Raw genomic sequence first — 16,888 nt, 5'->3', positions numbered from 1 at the left:
GGTCAATTCCTCCCAGTGATACCAACTACAATCAAGGCTTAACTACAACAAGACTGTGCACACAGCCCACAAAGAGGTGCACCAAGAGTGTCCACCTCAGGTAATAGGGGACACTGAGCCACTGGGCCCTATAGGACATCTAGCACAGAAAACAACTCTATCAACACAGGAAAGCAGCCAAAATGTGAAGACAAAGAAACAGGTCACAAATGACAGAAATGAAGGAAAGCAAACTACTAGATACAGAGTTCAAAACCACACTTACAAGGTTTTTCAAGAATTTTCTAGAAATTGCCAATAAATTTAGTAAGACCCTCAATAAGTCTAGTTAGAACGCCGATAAATTTAGTGAGACCCTCGAGGATATGAAAAAGGACCAACTAGAAATTAAGCATACACTGACTGAAATCAAGAATATTATACAGAGACCCAACAGCAGACTAGAGGATTGCAAGAATCAAGTCAAAGATTTGAAGTATGAAGAAGTAAAAAAAACACCCAACCAGAAAAGCAAAAAAAAAAAAAAAAAAAAAAAAAAAAGAATCCAAAAATATGAAGATAGTGTAAGGAGCCTCTGGGACAACTTAAGCGTACCAACATCCAAATTATGGGGGTGCCAGAAGAAGAGAGAGAGCAAGATACTGAAAACCTATTTGAAGAAATAATGACAGAAAACTTCCCCTACCTGGTGAAAGAAATAGACTTACAAGTCCAGGAAGCACAGAGAACCCCAAACAAAAGGAATCCAGAGAGGACCACACCAAGACACAACATAATTAAAATGCCAAGAGCAACAGACAAAGAGAAAATCTTTAAAGCAGCAAGAGAAAAACAGTTAGTTGCCTACAAGGGAGTACCCATACGACTGTCAGCTGATTTCTCAACAGAAACCATGCAGGCCAGAAGGGAGTGGCAAGAAATATTCAAAGTCCTGACTGGTTTTGCTCAGTGAATAGAGCGTCGGCCTGCGGACTGAAGGGTCCCGGGTTTGATTCTGGTCAAGGGCATGTACCTTGGTTGCGGGCACATCCCCAGTTGGGGGTGTGCAGGAGGCAGCTGATCGATGTTTCTCTCTCATCAATGTTTCTAACTCTCGATCCCTCTCCCTTCCTCTCTGTAAAAAAATCAATAAAATATCTTTTTTTTTTTAAAAAGAAATATTCAAAGTGATGAACAGCAAGAACCTACAACCAAGATTACTTTACCCAGCAAAGCTATCATTCAGAATTGAAAGTCAGATAAAGAGCTTCACAGATAAGAAAAAGCTAAAGGAGTTCATCACCACCAAACAAGTATTATATGAAATGCTGAAAGGTATTTTTTAAGAAGAGGAAGAAGAAGAAAAAGGTAAAGATACAAATTATGAACAACAAATACATATCTATCAACAAGTGAATCTAAAAATCAAGTGAATAAATAATCTGATGAACAGAATAAACTGGTGAATATAATAGAATCAGGGGCATAGAAAGGAAGTGGACTGACAATTCTCGGGGGGAAAGGGGTGTGGGGGTGCAGGAAGAGATTGGACAAAAATCGCACACCTATGGATGAGGACAGTGGGGGTGGTAAGGGCAGAGGGTGGAGTGGGAAGTGTGTGGAGGGGAACTATCGGGGGGGAAAAGAGGAATAACTAATAATTTGAACAATAAAGATTAACATTAAAAGAAAAAAAAGCAGAACACATTCACCCAGAACTCAAGCAATGTTAAGCCATTTTCAAGAATTATTAAAAACATTTTTAACATATTTTTATTGATTTTAGAGAGGAGGGGAGAGGGAGAAACATCAATGATGAGAGGGAATCATTGATAAGCTATCTTCTACACACACCCCACCAGAAATCAAGCCCAAAATCTGGGCATGTGTCCTGATCAGAAATTGAACCTTGACCTCCTGGTTCATAGGTCAAAGCTCAACCATTGAACCACTCTGGCTGGGCAAGAATTATTGAAATTTTTTAAAGAAACAAAGATCTTGCCCTGGCTGGTTTGGCTCAGTGGATAGAGTGTCGGCCTGTGGACTGAGGGGTCCCAGGTTGGATTCCAGCCAGGGGCATGTACCTTGGTTGCGGGCACATCCCCAGTGGGAGGTGTGCGGGAGGCAGCTAATCGATGTTTCTCTCTCATCGATGTTTCTGACTCTCTATCCCTCTCTCTTCCTCTCTGTAAAAAATCAATGAAATATATATATATATATGTATATATATATATAAAAAGAAATAAAGATCTTGAAATTATCCACTTGAAACTAAAATGGCCATTATAAAATTACATAACAAGTTTGAAGCCCAGTTTATCTGAAAAGTAACCTAACTAGACAATAACAGGACAAAGGGAAATTGAAAAATTACACTGCGTCAAAATGCATAGAAGTAAAAGTGTGTATATTTTCTTCTTTAAATTACACTCTGTAATATTCCAACATCAAATTTTTCATTACAAGCAAAATTCAATGGCATTCATATAGAATAAAATCCTTCTGAAAGTATTTCCAAATTGTGAGAAGACAATGGGCCCAAAGAACCTTAGGACTTTAGGGATCTTAGAGAATATTCTTATTTTAGAAAAGAAAATTGACAGCCCAGAGTAAATACTAGGAACTAGGACCTTAGAAAAAGTTCTAAGAGTCTGGATCTCTAACTCTGCAGATATGAGAATGATAAGGCATGACAGTCTATAACAGAGGTTAAAAAAAAAAAAAAAAAAGACTGCTCAATGGTGAAAAAAATTACATGCTGGATTACCACCTCTACCTTTCACATGATCAATCTGTCCTTAGGCATGGTGCCACTCCAAAGGGATACAGGACCTTCCACTATTTAGAATTCCACTTTCTTACTTAGGAAGCTGGGTATCATATCTAGTTAAACAAATCCCTAAACCCAGACGTTTCATTCAGTCATCTCACTCTAAGAGAAATGAGAAAACAAGAGGCAGAACTAAACCATTTCAGCACTTTTCACTTTCTGGGAGCTGAAAACAGTAATATTTTCTCCAAAAATCCTAATGCCTCTTCTTCATGGCCAAACAGTAAATAACTTGGGGAAGACAATAAAAGTGAGCTAATTCCTATTTCAAAGCACAAAGCTAAACTTTAGATTATTTATAGATCTGGTGTCAGCCTTGTCCTCATCTCCTCTCCTTACACCTTGGATTGCCTACTCTCCACACAGAGAGGCTCCCATGCACACCCTGAGCCAAATGTTCTCACAGGACCTCTCATTTCTACACTTCAAATGCAAACAAACTAGTTGATACCCAAGCACCTCTCTGTAAAACCTAAAAATACCTCTACCTACCTAGGTTCAAACAGCCCATAGTAATGGGGGTGTGGGGGCCAGGAGACACTGGCAATAAATATGAAAATATAAAAAAGCATTATCCGTGTATGAAAGTTGCTAATAGAAATTTGAAAGGACACTCCAATTTCTGTCAAATAAGTGGCCAAAAATTAAGAACAGATCATTCACATAGGAAAATATCCAAAGAGTAAAACATTTGAGAAAATGCTAATAATTAAAGAAATATAAAACAAACTATAAAGGTTATCATTTTGTCAAATAAATTAGCAAAAATAAAAAAAAGTTAGAAAACTCAATATCAGATATAACACAGCTATAAGTTCAATCATTCTACTAATGGGACTATTATTTCATAAAAATAATTAGAAAGGGAAATAATGTTATCAGTACAAGGATAATTAAAGTTCACTACAGGTAATAAATTGAAAAATTTTTTTAAATAGTTACTTTGATGTATTTTTATAGTGCTGTTAAAAATAATATATCTACATAGGTAAATGGATGGGAAATTCTGTATTAAGTTATGTTAAATAAATAAAAGGAACAAAAGTAATGATTAAACTATTTAAATTATGTATATATAATAATAAGGATTAGGGGAGGTCAGAGAGTTAGGTAAAAAGTGATTTTATGGAGAAAAGATCTTATTCTTGTTTGACTACGTTGTTACTTTTGTTTATAATCTTCTATAGACTTAAACACAATTTTGGATCATCTCTTGTTCTGTAAAGCCCAAGCCAATAAAAGCATTCAATGGATTTTCCCAGGTATAAATTTGCAACTTAGCCAGTCAGTGATAACAAGAATATAAGACCAGAGTTCATTCATGGTTTTAGGCTTTCCTAGGAAGCCAAAGATTCTCTGGAATTTTTGAGAAATGAAATTAATTCTCTGTTTAACCTTGCAATTGCTGAACGAGTTCAATTTCACAACAAAGATTTGTTATCAGGTATAGAGTTTGGAAGATACCAAGGTAGAGGAAAGATGTCAATGTAGCATAGCTTTCATAATCCCCGAACAAGCAAGACAGTGTCCCTGGTTAGCTTCAGGATCAACCTATGACTATAGACCTGCTTGTCCTACAAAAGTGAAGAATAGCAAATAATTCTTCAGGCTCTTTTCTGACTGGTATACAAAGGACCAAATAAAACCACCAAGTAACAGACAAATAATTTAGTTTTAAAATATCTCCCATGTACAAGATCTTTATCTCCATTTCAGAGCTCCTGGATAGAACCCCTCAGTTGGATTCAAGAAGAGCTCATATCATTATATATCTCAGTCTGAAAGATCAATGGTGGCCCCATAATGGTGGTCATACTAGTCTATTTGCAACAAATTTTAAAGGTCAATGGTATATGGGTTGAGGAAACAAAGGATTACTTGAATCCAACTGAGGGGTTCTAATAAGGAGAGGGCTCCTTGAACCAGCTACTACAGGTACTCCCTGGAAAGGAAGAGAAAGGGTGGAGGGAAAGAGAAAGCTTACTGACTTGCTTCAGAAAAAAAGAAAAGAAAAGAAAAATAGAAGGTTTTTATTAGTGCTTAAGGCTGAGATGGCAATGGAAGAAAAGGAGATTCACATGTTGAAACAACATTCACACATATATTTATTTGCCATGTACACTCTAAATAATTTCAGAGACATGGGAGTTTGAGAAAAGACAGAGAGAGAGCTAAGTGTGAAAATGTACTTTTTCTGGGGAGGTGGGGAAGTCAGTCTTTAATTCCAAGTAAATATCCACTTAACATCATGTGAGGCCAGCCTCCAAGTTGACTCCCAATGACAATGACCTTTGTGCAATCCTCTCCCAGATTGTATCTGGGTTGGTCTGAATGACCAATATAACATGGCAGAAGTGATGGTCCATTACTTCTGAGTCTAGGTCAGAAAAGACAGTGTGGCTTCTGCGCTCTCTCTTGGATTGCTCACCTAGGGGAAAGCCAACTGCCATGTTGCAAGCAGTTATATAAAGAGACCCACATTGCAAGTAACTGAGGCCTCAAGACAACAGCCTGTGAGAAACTGAGCTTCTTCCTAATAGCCATATGAGTGAACTTAGGGATGGATTCTCTAGCCCAGCCAACCCTTCAAATGACTATAGCCCAGGTGGACCATCTTGACAGACCCTAAGCCAGAACCATTAGCCAGATTCCTGACCCTCAGAAACTGTATGAAATAATAAAACAAATTTTAAGCAGATAAGTTTAGAGTATTTTGTTATATAGCAATAGATAAAAGACCTCAACCTAAATAGTTTGATGGAAAACTGTAGTATATTATAATATCATGATTTCATCTACTGAGTGAAAAAACAATCATCTTCAAATTAAAAATAGTCTGCTGCCCAAGATACCACTAAAAGCTAAGTAAGGCTAAAGGGGCTCTACTGGAGAGAATTAATTGTCCTTCTCCTTCAACACTAATCTAAGGATTGGCATCAGAAGAGTCCAGCACAGCTCCCTCCCACTAATTATATCATCTACCTTACAGCCACAGACATGAGGTTAGTAGTACAAGTAGGCTTCACATGCTAGCCACTGTGAGGGTGTTGTTCCATACCAGAGCAGTCACGGGTTAAAGTTGAGGCAGCAAACTTATTCCCAGAGATATATGCCTGGCACTAAGCTGAGATTCACAAGATTTTCCCTGAGTTTTCCTTACCTCTAAATGCTGGGATAACTGATGCTCACTGAATGCTGATATTTGTATGAATAAAAATGAAGGGATTTAGCAAATCTTGTTCCTGCACACAGTTGTCAAAAAAAATCTGACCTTTACAACAGGAAAAAGAAGGGGGATTTAAAGATTTAAAGAAGAGGCAGTGACTGTCTGATGTATAACAAACCTTTGAAAAATTATGAAACAGTGAAAATCCCCTGCAGGTTCCAACAAAATGTGTCCAATTTACATTCCAGCAAAGCTTCCCATACATACTATTTGGCTCCTGTGTGTACATCCAGGCAAATAAATCTTGAGGAATAATCCCACTGGGACCGAAGTCTGATCTTTGATATATTACTGCTCCACAACTCCAGACCAGGCTCTACAACTGCCTTTTTGGTTCCAAATAACTAAATCAAAGTCATCCTGATAAGCTTTGAAAACAGGCAATGTGAGGAGTGGTTTAATAAATGTTACAACTCAACCACAGTACATTATTGGAGGAGGAGGAGGAGGAGGAGGAGGAGGAGGAGGAGGAGGAGGAGGAGGAGGAGAGAGAAACCCTCACACTTGTACATCCCCAAATCTCTCAAGACCAAATCCAGACATCCATGTCATTCAACCACACCTGACTATTATACAGCCTTATTCAAAGCCTGACTTTGATCAAATGGTGAGGATGCATTTATAAACCTAGTGTGTGTTGGGGGTGAGGGGAAGATACAGTAGAGACTACAATTTTTTGTTTACTTTGAAAAGTGATCCAAACTCATTTTTTTAAAAAAAGAAACCAATGGAAGCAATAAACACTGAAACTTACTGACATAAAATATTATAAAGAAATAACACAGCAAACAGTACAGTAACAAAAAAAATTTACTAGAAGTCAGAAAAATCAACCACTCAACACATAAACTAGAGAAAGCAGTGTTGAGAAAAAAAGAAAAACTAGATTAGTAGAGACAACAGAAAGAACTAGAAATTTAAGTATCTCATATCCCAGCATCAATTTTCTCCTTCCACAAGAATAAAGTAATTGTCACCACTGCTGTAGTATATCAAAAATAAATGTAGATATGGCATACTAAAATATTAACAATAGTGACTACTATTAGATAAATCACAATATATAGACAGAAGAAGTAGAAATTGATGGCCTAAAAAAGAGAAGGTAAGAAAAAGACATTTAGGAACTCAATAATTTGATGCAGAGACATCAAAATAAGAAACTATCCTGCCAGATAGCCAAAAAGAAAAAGAAAAGGGGGAACACTAGAGTTTTAGTGTCTGTATGTAATCTCATATAAGTAGTAATGGAATAACAACTAAAACTAGTTTTAGTTTATATAACATCTTTAAAAATATATTTTCTTTTTATTGATTTTTTACAGCGAGGAAGGGAGGGGGATAGAGAGTTAGAAATATCGATGAGAGAGGAACATCGATCAGCTGCCTCCTGCACACACACACACACACACACACACACACACACACACACACCCCACTGGGGATATGTCCGCAACCAAGGTACATGCCCTTGACTGGAATCGAACCCAGGAACCTTCGGTCCGCAGGCCAACGCTCTACCCACTGAGCCAAACCAGTCAGGGCTATATTACATCTTTAAAAGAACCAGTTACTCAGAAATTAGAGTTAACTCCCTTTTCAGAAAGTTATTCAGCAAGTAGGAAAGTAAACTGGCAATCTGCAAACAAACTGAACCTCCTGTATAGTCAGCAAGACCCAGACCACTGCCTGGTCAGGATTCTAATGGGAGATGAAACCTGAAATACCACCATCTACTCTCAAGACCCAAAATGTAACCGACACTCTTTTTTTGGCAAATCAGATTTCAGCCCTATATAGGCAACCCATATCAGTTGTGATGACTATGTTTGCTTCAGATTTTTCAAGAAAGTCATTCTTCAGCACAAAGCTAAACCGCAATGCCTTACTTGGCCTAGAAGAGCCATGTAGCTACTTCAAGAGAAGCATCGTAGGAGATCCATAAGGACTGGAAAAGGTTTTATCATCATAGTTCTATGCAGTCTCAAAAGATTTTGAAGCTATAATTTTAAAAACTGTTAAATCACAATTGTTGGTGAGAATGTGGGGAAACTGGAAACCTCACACATTGCTGTTAGGACTGTAAAATGGTTCAGCCATTGTGGAAAACCTTTGTGGCAGTTCCTCAAAAAGTTAAACATAGAGTAAGTAACAATATGATCTAGTAATTCCACTCCTAGGCATATAATTAAAAAAAAATTGAAAATAAGTACTCAAATACACATACACAAATATTCCTAGCAGCCCCATTAACAATAGCCAAAAAGTAAAACAGTCCAAATGCCCATCAGTGGATGAATGGAAAAACAAACTGGTATATAAACACAATAGAATATTATTCAGCCATAAAAAGGAATAAAGTACAGATTCATGCTATAATGTGGGTGAACCTTGAAAACACTATGTTAAGTCAAAGAGTCAAAGAAGCTAGATACAAAAGCTAGAACCTTGAAAACACTATGTTAAGTCAAAGAAGCTAGATACAAATTATTTATATAGATATAATTATATAAATAATTATTATATTTATATTAAATATCCAGAACAGGTAAATCCATTGAGACAGAATGCAGATTGGTGATTGTCGGGGTTTGCAGGGAAGGGAGAAGGGGAAGCAACTACTTAATGGATATAGGCTTTCCTTTTGGAGGTGAAGAAAATGAACTACATAGAGGTGGTGGTTGTACAACATTATGAATGAAATAATTGCCACTAAATTGTTCACTTTAAAATGATTAATTCTGTTATATGAATTTCACCCCGATTTTTAAAAACGGTTCTTGAAAATGAAAGATTTTCTTATCTCTAGTTCTACTTTATTTTTCTAAAGTGCTTTAATAGGATATGAGCTTTGTTTCTGGGAAACCATAAGTAAGTTCCAATTAAAGCCTGTAGGGTCTCCTCTGTAACTTTAATAGAGACAAGTAGTCACCTCAGTCCATAGTGTAAAGGGATCATTCAGGATTCTTGCAAAAGTGAAGTATATCTGGTAGCTTTCCACTTAACAAAACTGGTTGTCCTGAAGTAGAAATGTCAGTGAGCCATCTCTGTCTTGTACTCCCACTGGAGGCGTACTGAACCCAAGCTGCTTGAACTAGCCACAATCTCCCCCTTGGAGACTCTACATCTGCTGAGGCTCATATGAAGATTTTTACATTATGCAAGACCACAGTAAGGAATTTCCCCCTCCTTCATTAAAGCTCAATGCAGAGTTCTCTGGAGACATAGGTACTTCATCTCTTCTCTTGCATTCTGAACAAGAGATCCTCTCAGTCTTTTCCCTACCAAAGAGCAGTTTCAATCTCACCAATGGATAGGATTTTCTGGTAGAAACACTTCAAACAGTCATTCTTTATATTGTCTTTCACATTCTTTCTTTCAAATTATTGAAGCAAAGCATTTTCAGAGTATGAAATCCATCCTGTGATGTTTAAAGACTCCTATAATTGGAAGATGGCCCTGATCACAGGCCAGGCCTAGGACCGTACCGGCGCACAAATTTCATGCACCAGGCCTCTAGTACAGCGGTTCTCAACCTGTGGGTCACGACCCCTTTGGGGGTCAAACGACCCTTTCACAAGGGTCGCTAAGACCATCGGAAAACACATATATAATTACATATTGTTTTTGTGATTAATCACTATGCTTTAATTATGTTCAATTTGTAACAATGAAATTGGGGGTCACCACAACATGAGGAACTGTATTAAAGGGTCGTGGCATTAGGAAGGTTGAGAACCACTGCTGTAGTGTATCATAAAGGCATAAACTGAAAAGTATCCCATGCCCATTAGTTTAAAAACACTGCTCAATAAAAGTGGTTGCTAATGATATCAATAAACTAATGACCCCATCAGCTTAAGTTGGAACACTTTAAAAGTTGCCCTTTAGGATACAAGTATAATCCTATGACTACATCTATAGGCAAGAGTTGCTATTCCCTCCCTTAAGATCTGATGGTTTGGCCCTAGCTGGTTTGGCTCAGTGGATAGAGTGTCCACCTACAGACCAAAGAGTTCCACTTCAATTCCAATCAATGGCACATATCTTGGTTGCAGGCTCCTCTCCGGCCCAGGCCCGGGGAAGGCGGGGGCGGGGGCGGTCATGAAAGAGGCAACCAATTGATGTGAAACACATCAATGTTTCTCCCTATCTTTCCCTCTCCCTTCTACTCTCCCTAAAAATCAATGGAAAAATATCCTCAGGTGAGGATTAACAAAACAAAAAAAAAAAGATCTGATGGCTTGTACCTTCATGGTTTCCATCACCCTGAGATGACCTTTTAATAGAATCTAAGATCATGGGTAACATACTACACTTTACCTACTCTCACCCTTCCTCCTCACTCATCCCTCTGGGTAGAGCACTCAGAGCCAGTAATTGCCATGTCTTGTTAGATTTTTAATTTTTCCACTATCTCTCAGCGCTACAGTTCTGTTAATCTATTAACCCCTCTTCAGAACTTCAGCCTCCCCAACTAAACATCAGAATTAAAAAACTCATGTGGGTAAGTGGCCTTGTTCTCCACCTTTTTCCTTTTGGTTCTGCTGACGCTGCCCGGCTCTCGTCAGCCTCCGGCCCGCTCTCTCCTTGAGACCGAGCACCATGCCTTCAATTAAATTGCAGAGTTCTGATGGAGAGATATTTGAAGTTGATGTTGAAATTGCCAAACAATCTGTGACTATCAAGACCATGTTAAAAGATCTGGGAATGGATGATGAAGGCGACGATGACCCAGTTGCACTACCAAATGTTAATGCAGCAATATTAAGAAAGGTCATTCAGTGCTGCACCCACCACAAGGATGACCTTCCTCCTCCTGAGGATGATGAGAACAAAGAGAAGTGAACATATGATATTCCTGTTTGGGACCAAGAATTCCTCAAAGTTGACCAAGGAACACTATCTGAACTAATTCTGACTGTTGCCAATATGATCAAGGGGAAAACCCCTGAAGAGATTCGCAAGACCTTCAATATAAAAAATGACTTTACTGAAGAAGAGGAAGCCCAGGTACGCAAAGAGAACCAGTGGTGTGAAGAAAAGTGAAAAGTTGTGCCTGACACTGTAACACTGTAAGGATTGTTCCAAATACTAGTTGCACTGCTCTGTTTATAATTGTTAATATTAGGCAAACAGTAGACAAATGCAGCAGCAAATCAACTGTATTAGCAGAATATTGTCTTCATTGCATGTGTAGTTTGGGTACAGATTCCAAACCTATGGCTGAGTCTCTTCCAGTATGATCAAAATATCTTTTTTCTTTGCTCTGAATAAAACTGAACTGTGGGTTCTCTATAGAAAAACAAACAAAAACTCATGTGCTTTTGTCCCAGATAGTTACCTTCACGTATGTCAAAAATAGCCTGGTTATGTTAGTGTTTATGTCATGCTTTCAGTGGGCCTTTCCACTGAACTTGGGTGTCTAACAACAGTGACCCGTGAAGTAGCCTGAAGTATGCTGCTAGAAAACAAGGTAACTAGATGGGCAGCCCAGGATTCTCTGGGACTGGCTTCTTTGGTAGACAAAGCAGAATTACAAAGGAAAAGGGTATTCCCCATGGAGTTATGATTAAAATAATAATATTAATTTGTATTCAGGTAAGATAGAATTGTCCAGAAAAAAGTAAGCTATATTCGCCTCTGTCTCTTGCTCCTCTCCTGCAAATGTTCCACTTGAAAGTTAGCTACAGTTCTGCCCTCATCCACATCAAAAGCAAATGAATAGTTACCTCACTGCCTTTTTCATATATTATAATCACATTTTAATAGAGAAGCTTTTACTAACTATGTAACCTTGAACATGTCACTTAACCTTTCTAGAGCCTTAGTTTTATCTATAAAAAGGAGGATACCAACAGAGGTCCATTCTATTTTATAGGTTGTTATGAAATTTAAATGAAAAATATATCTGTAAACTGCCACAGCCAAGAGAAGCCTAAGTAGACATAACAACTAAATATAATGTAGTATCCTAAATGTAATCCTAAACAGGAAAAGGCCATTATGTGAAAACCAAGAAAATTTTAATAAAGTAAGAACTTTAGTTAATACAACACATCAATATTGGTTCATTAATTGTGACAAATGTACCATACTAAAATAAAATGTTAATAATAGGGAAAACTTGGTATGGGGAACACAGAAACTTCTTTACAACTTCTCTATCAATCTAAATATATTCTAAAATAAAAAGGCTATTTTAAAAAGTAAAAAAAAAAAATGCAAAAGCACTTTCTAAACTGTAAAGTCCTTGTCAATTGTAAAATAGCGCATAATTTAGTATATTTAGTTTTTTATGTAGATTGTTGGTAAGTAGACAGCCATTTTAAGTAGCTTAGATAACAGAGATAACTTGAAGAGTTAAGTTCTGGTGTGGAAGAGTCTAGCCCCCAGAAGCATCCCAGCTGTTTCCTGCCAGCTGGTGTCTCATGTCTGACTTTCAATAGAGTTGATTTTCTTTGTATAATTATTTTTGTCTCTCAACCTGTCTGTATTATTAAAAGAATGATTAATTTTTTAAAAGAGGCTCTATGCAGGTATGTGCTTTAACTTAAGAATGTAAAAAGTGAACTGTAAGGCATAGTTATGGCTATTTTATTGGGTCCATTTCTTAACTAGATTTGGGAATAGACCTACTCCCAACTTCAAATGTCTCAGGCACCCAGAGATAGAATAGGGCAAATATACCCAAGCCTTGCCAACTCCTATTCTGACTTGAAAACAAAGAAGAAGGAGAAGAAGAAGGAGAAAGCAAGAGCCCCAGAAGTGCAGGAAATTGTTTCTCAGACGAAAGACAACACTTCCTTTCCCAGAACAATCCATCTCCCACACTGACATCCTGCTCCTGCTATATTTACCCAACCCAAATCTGCCAATGATATACTTCCAGCTGCACTCCTGCCACATGGTCCTGTCACTCAGCCACAGCATTCAGAGGGGAATTTGTCCAGAGGACAGAGCCTAGAAATCACTACACACTAATCCATGCTTCCTCTATCAGTAGCCTTCAGAGTAAAGTGAGACAAAATATGGACAGTATTACTCCCTGTTTATTTTGGAAGTGACTGGGGAGATAAGAGGTACCTCATTTTATATAGTTGCTAATTTTGACTGCTCTCATGGTAGCCAATGGAGGGGCATAAACAATGAAGGGATTGAGATGGGAGGTTAAAAATAACTATTAATAGTCATCTAAAAAAAAATAACTTAATAGCCTCTTCCACCCAACCTACAAGGATCAGGCTATCAAGTCACCTTATTACAGGGTAAATTCTTCAGTTCTGGGTGGATGGATCCAAGGAGTCAAGAACGGGACCAACTCATTCACCCCAAATCACATTATCTCACAGTACACTCTACTGAAAGGGGAAAGCCCAAATACTGGACTGGGTAAAGGTAAATGTTAGAGCTGACTTCCATTTTCCTATTTTAGCAGCTCTGTATTCTTGGTCCTTCCTACCCATTTCTGTACCCCAAGTCCCAAGTCCTTTTCTTCTTCTCCTTTCTGTTCATTTCTACATTCTTCCTGCCTCTCAGTTGCTCTTCTTTTCTCCTTTCCCTGTTTATCTTTCTTTTAGAAAACCTTATCAGGGGCAAGGTTCCCTCAACAAAACATAATGATAGCTGACAAGCCTTCATTAGTAATATCATATCATTAGCCTACTCTCCGCAACAGTAACAGCAAAGAACCTGAGACTCAAGAGCAATACCTCTTTCTCTCACCTTTTCTTCCTTCCTTCCTCCCTTCCTTCCTTCCTTCCTTCCTTCCTTCCTTCCTCCCTCCCTCCTTCCTTCCTTTCTTTCCTTTTCTTTCTTTTCTTTCCTCCCTCCCTCCCTCCCTCCCTTCCTTCCTTCCTTTCTTGCTGTTATAGCTGTCCCCATTTTCCTGCCTTTGCCCACCTCCACCCAGCCCCCACCCCCGCTTCCTTCTGGCCATCACCACACTGTTATCTGTGTCTATGGGCTATGCATATATGTTCTTTGGCTAATCCCTTCACTTTCTTTCATTCAGTACCCCCTTGCCCCCTCTTTCTAACAGCTGTCAGTCTGTTCCATGTATCCATGACTCTGTTTCTATTTTGTTACACAATGAAATACTATGTGGCTGTAAAAAAAATAAGGAAACCTTACCTTTTGCAATAGCATGGATGGAACTGGAGATTACTGTGCTAAGTGAAATAAGCCAGTCAGAGAAAAGACAAATACCATATGATCTCACTTATATGTGGGATCTAAAGAACAAAATAAACTGTCACCTTTTCTTAAGGAGGCACGTAAATGCATATTGATCAGATCCTTCAAAGGAATGAAAGGAAAATAGAGGCAGAAAGGAAAAATGCAAAGAAAAGAGGAGAGAAAAGAGTGATAGTAAATAAGAATGGGGAAATGCTTATTTAACTATTTTTCTCTTAAAGCTCCTAGATCAGCAGTTCTCAACCTGTGGGTCGCGACCCCTTTGGGGGTCGAACAACCCTTTCACACGGGTCGCCTAAGACCATCGGAAAACACATATAATTACATATTGTTTTTGTGATTAATCACTATGCTTTAATTATGTTCAATTTGTAACAATGAAATTGGGGGTCACCACAACATGAAGAACTGTATTAAAGGGTTGCAGCATTAGGAAGGTTGAGAACCACTGTCCTAGACAGATTTTTTAAAGCTAAAGTAGAAGTTCATATATATTTTTTTTTTCTTTGTTGATTTCAGAGAGGGAGGGAGAGGGAAATAGAAACATCAATGATGAGAGAGAATCATTGATTGGCTGCCTCCTGCATAACCCCTATTGGGGATCAAGCCCACAACCCAGGCATGTGCCCTTGACCAGAATCAAACCCAGGACCCTCAGTGTACAGGCTGACTCTCTACCCACTGAGCCAAACCAGCTAGGGCAAGTAGAAGTTCTTCATGAACCCAATCTGGCTTTTAAAATAGATTTGAGAATAAAAGCTGAAATATGATGATGAATTCATATTACTATCCCACTTATTTAAAGGAGAGAGGGGGAAAAGAGAGAGAAAAGGGAATCAGCTTCATGTGGCTGTTCCCAGCCTGACTTAGAGAAGCATTTATGCTGTTGGTTGAGTAGAGAACAAATTTCAGTTTGGTTATGTTGCCATAATGTAGAAAATTATTAAGCCCCTAGTCAAGCCCTGAGATAAACCTTTCTCCAATTTTCAAATCTTTTTTTAGTTAGTATCTTTTTAATATATTTTTATTGATTTCAGAGAGGAAGGGAGAGAGAGAGATAGAAACATCAATGATGAGCCCTAACCGGTTTGGCTCAGTGGACAGAGCGTCAGCCTGCAGACTGAAGGGTCCCAGGTTCGACTCTGGTCAAGGGCATGTACCTTGGTTACAGGCACATCCCCAGTAGGGGGTGTGCAGGAGGCAGCTGATTGATGTTTCTGACTCTCTATCCCTCTCCCTTCCTCTCTGTAAAAAAACAATAAAATATATTTTAAAAAAAGAAAAGAAACATCAATGATGAGAATCATTGATCAGCTGCCTCCTGCACATCCCCCACTGGGGACCGAGCCCGCAACCCAGGCATGTGCCCCTGACTGGAATTAAATCTGCAACCCTTCAGTCCACAGGCCGACACTCTATCCACTGAGCCAAGCCGGCTAGGGCTAGTTAGTATTTTTAAAAACAGAATCACCAACGGCATAAAGAAATACAGCCCTAGCTGGCATGGCTCAGAGGTTAGAGCACTGGCCTGTGCAAGAAGGGTCTTGGGTTCGATTCCGGGTCGGGGGCATGTATCTGGGTTGCAGGTTCCATCCCACGAGTATGGGAGGCAACCAATAGATGTGTCTCTCTCAGATTGATGTTTTCCTCTCTCATTCTGCCTCCCTCTCTCCCTTCCACTCTCTCTAAGAAAATCAATGGAAAAAATATCCTCAGGTGAGGATTAACAAACAAACAAGAAAATAAATATAGACCTTTAGGGCATGCAATGGTGTTTCTTAAAAAGAAGAGACACTCGTAACAGAAGCAAGCTGAGAAGATCATTAATGTCTATGCCTAAGTACAAGTTTTTAAGAACTGGCAATTTAAGCAATCATTCAAAATTCATCATCACTGCAACCTGAAAAAAGTTCAGACAAGAATCATCCTATTTAATAAAAGCCTAATATGCAAATCAGCTGGTGGAACAACCAGTCTCTATGACGCTCACTGACCACCAGGAGGCAGACGCTCAACACAGGAGCTGCCCCAGCCTGCAGACCCCAGGCCAGCCAAGGCGGGCCAGTGAGGGCCCGTGAGGGCCCCCTGATCGCCCTGCCGGTCACCCCACAGATTGGCCCTGATCACTGGCCAGGCCTAGGAACCCTACCTGTGCACAAATTTCGTGCACCAGGCCTCTAGTCAATATATGATAAACTGTGAAGGGAAAGTTTAAAAAGGAACAAAGTATAGTCTTAAAGTGTCTCCCCACAGATTGCTTGTGAGTTCCAAAGAAAAAATACTACCTACCCAGTGGACAAATAACATAACACCTTGATGAAAATTAATAGCACTGCCCTGGCCAGGTGGCTCAGTTGATTGGAGCATCATCCCTTACAACAAGGTTGTACGTTCACCCTAGCTGGTTTGGCTCAGTGGATAAAGTGTCCACCTGCAGGATGAAGGGTCCTGGGTTCGATTCCGGTCAAGGGCACATGCCCAGGTTGTGGGCTCAGTCCCTAGTTGGGGGCATGCAAGAGGCAGCCAATCAATGATTCTCTCTAATCATTGATGTTTCTATCTCTATCTCTTCCTTCCTCTCTGAAATAAATAAAAATATAAAATAAAATAAAAAGGTTGCAGGTTCAATTCCCAGTCAGGGCATATACCTAGGTTTT

General features: G+C 38.9%; 1 protein-coding gene and 1 pseudogene across 2 annotated transcripts in view; one reads left to right on the top strand and one right to left on the bottom strand.

Moving 5' to 3' along the window:
- Positions 1 to 16,888, bottom strand: part of GBF1 (golgi brefeldin A resistant guanine nucleotide exchange factor 1) — a 125,572-nt gene that overhangs the window by 78,970 nt on the left and 29,714 nt on the right. The window lies entirely within an intron of this gene.
- LOC308528666 (S-phase kinase-associated protein 1-like) lies at positions 10,561 to 11,254 on the top strand (annotated as a pseudogene). The gene has a single exon. The product of its transcript is annotated as an S-phase kinase-associated protein 1-like (transcript).

The sequence above is a fragment of the Myotis nattereri genome (genome assembly GCF_964212035.1).
Source record: "Myotis nattereri genome assembly, chromosome: 13".
Taxonomy (NCBI): Eukaryota; Metazoa; Chordata; class Mammalia; order Chiroptera; family Vespertilionidae; genus Myotis; species Myotis nattereri.
The sequence above is the reverse complement of the archived record's forward strand: the minus strand, read 5'-3'. Positions and strand labels throughout refer to the sequence as shown.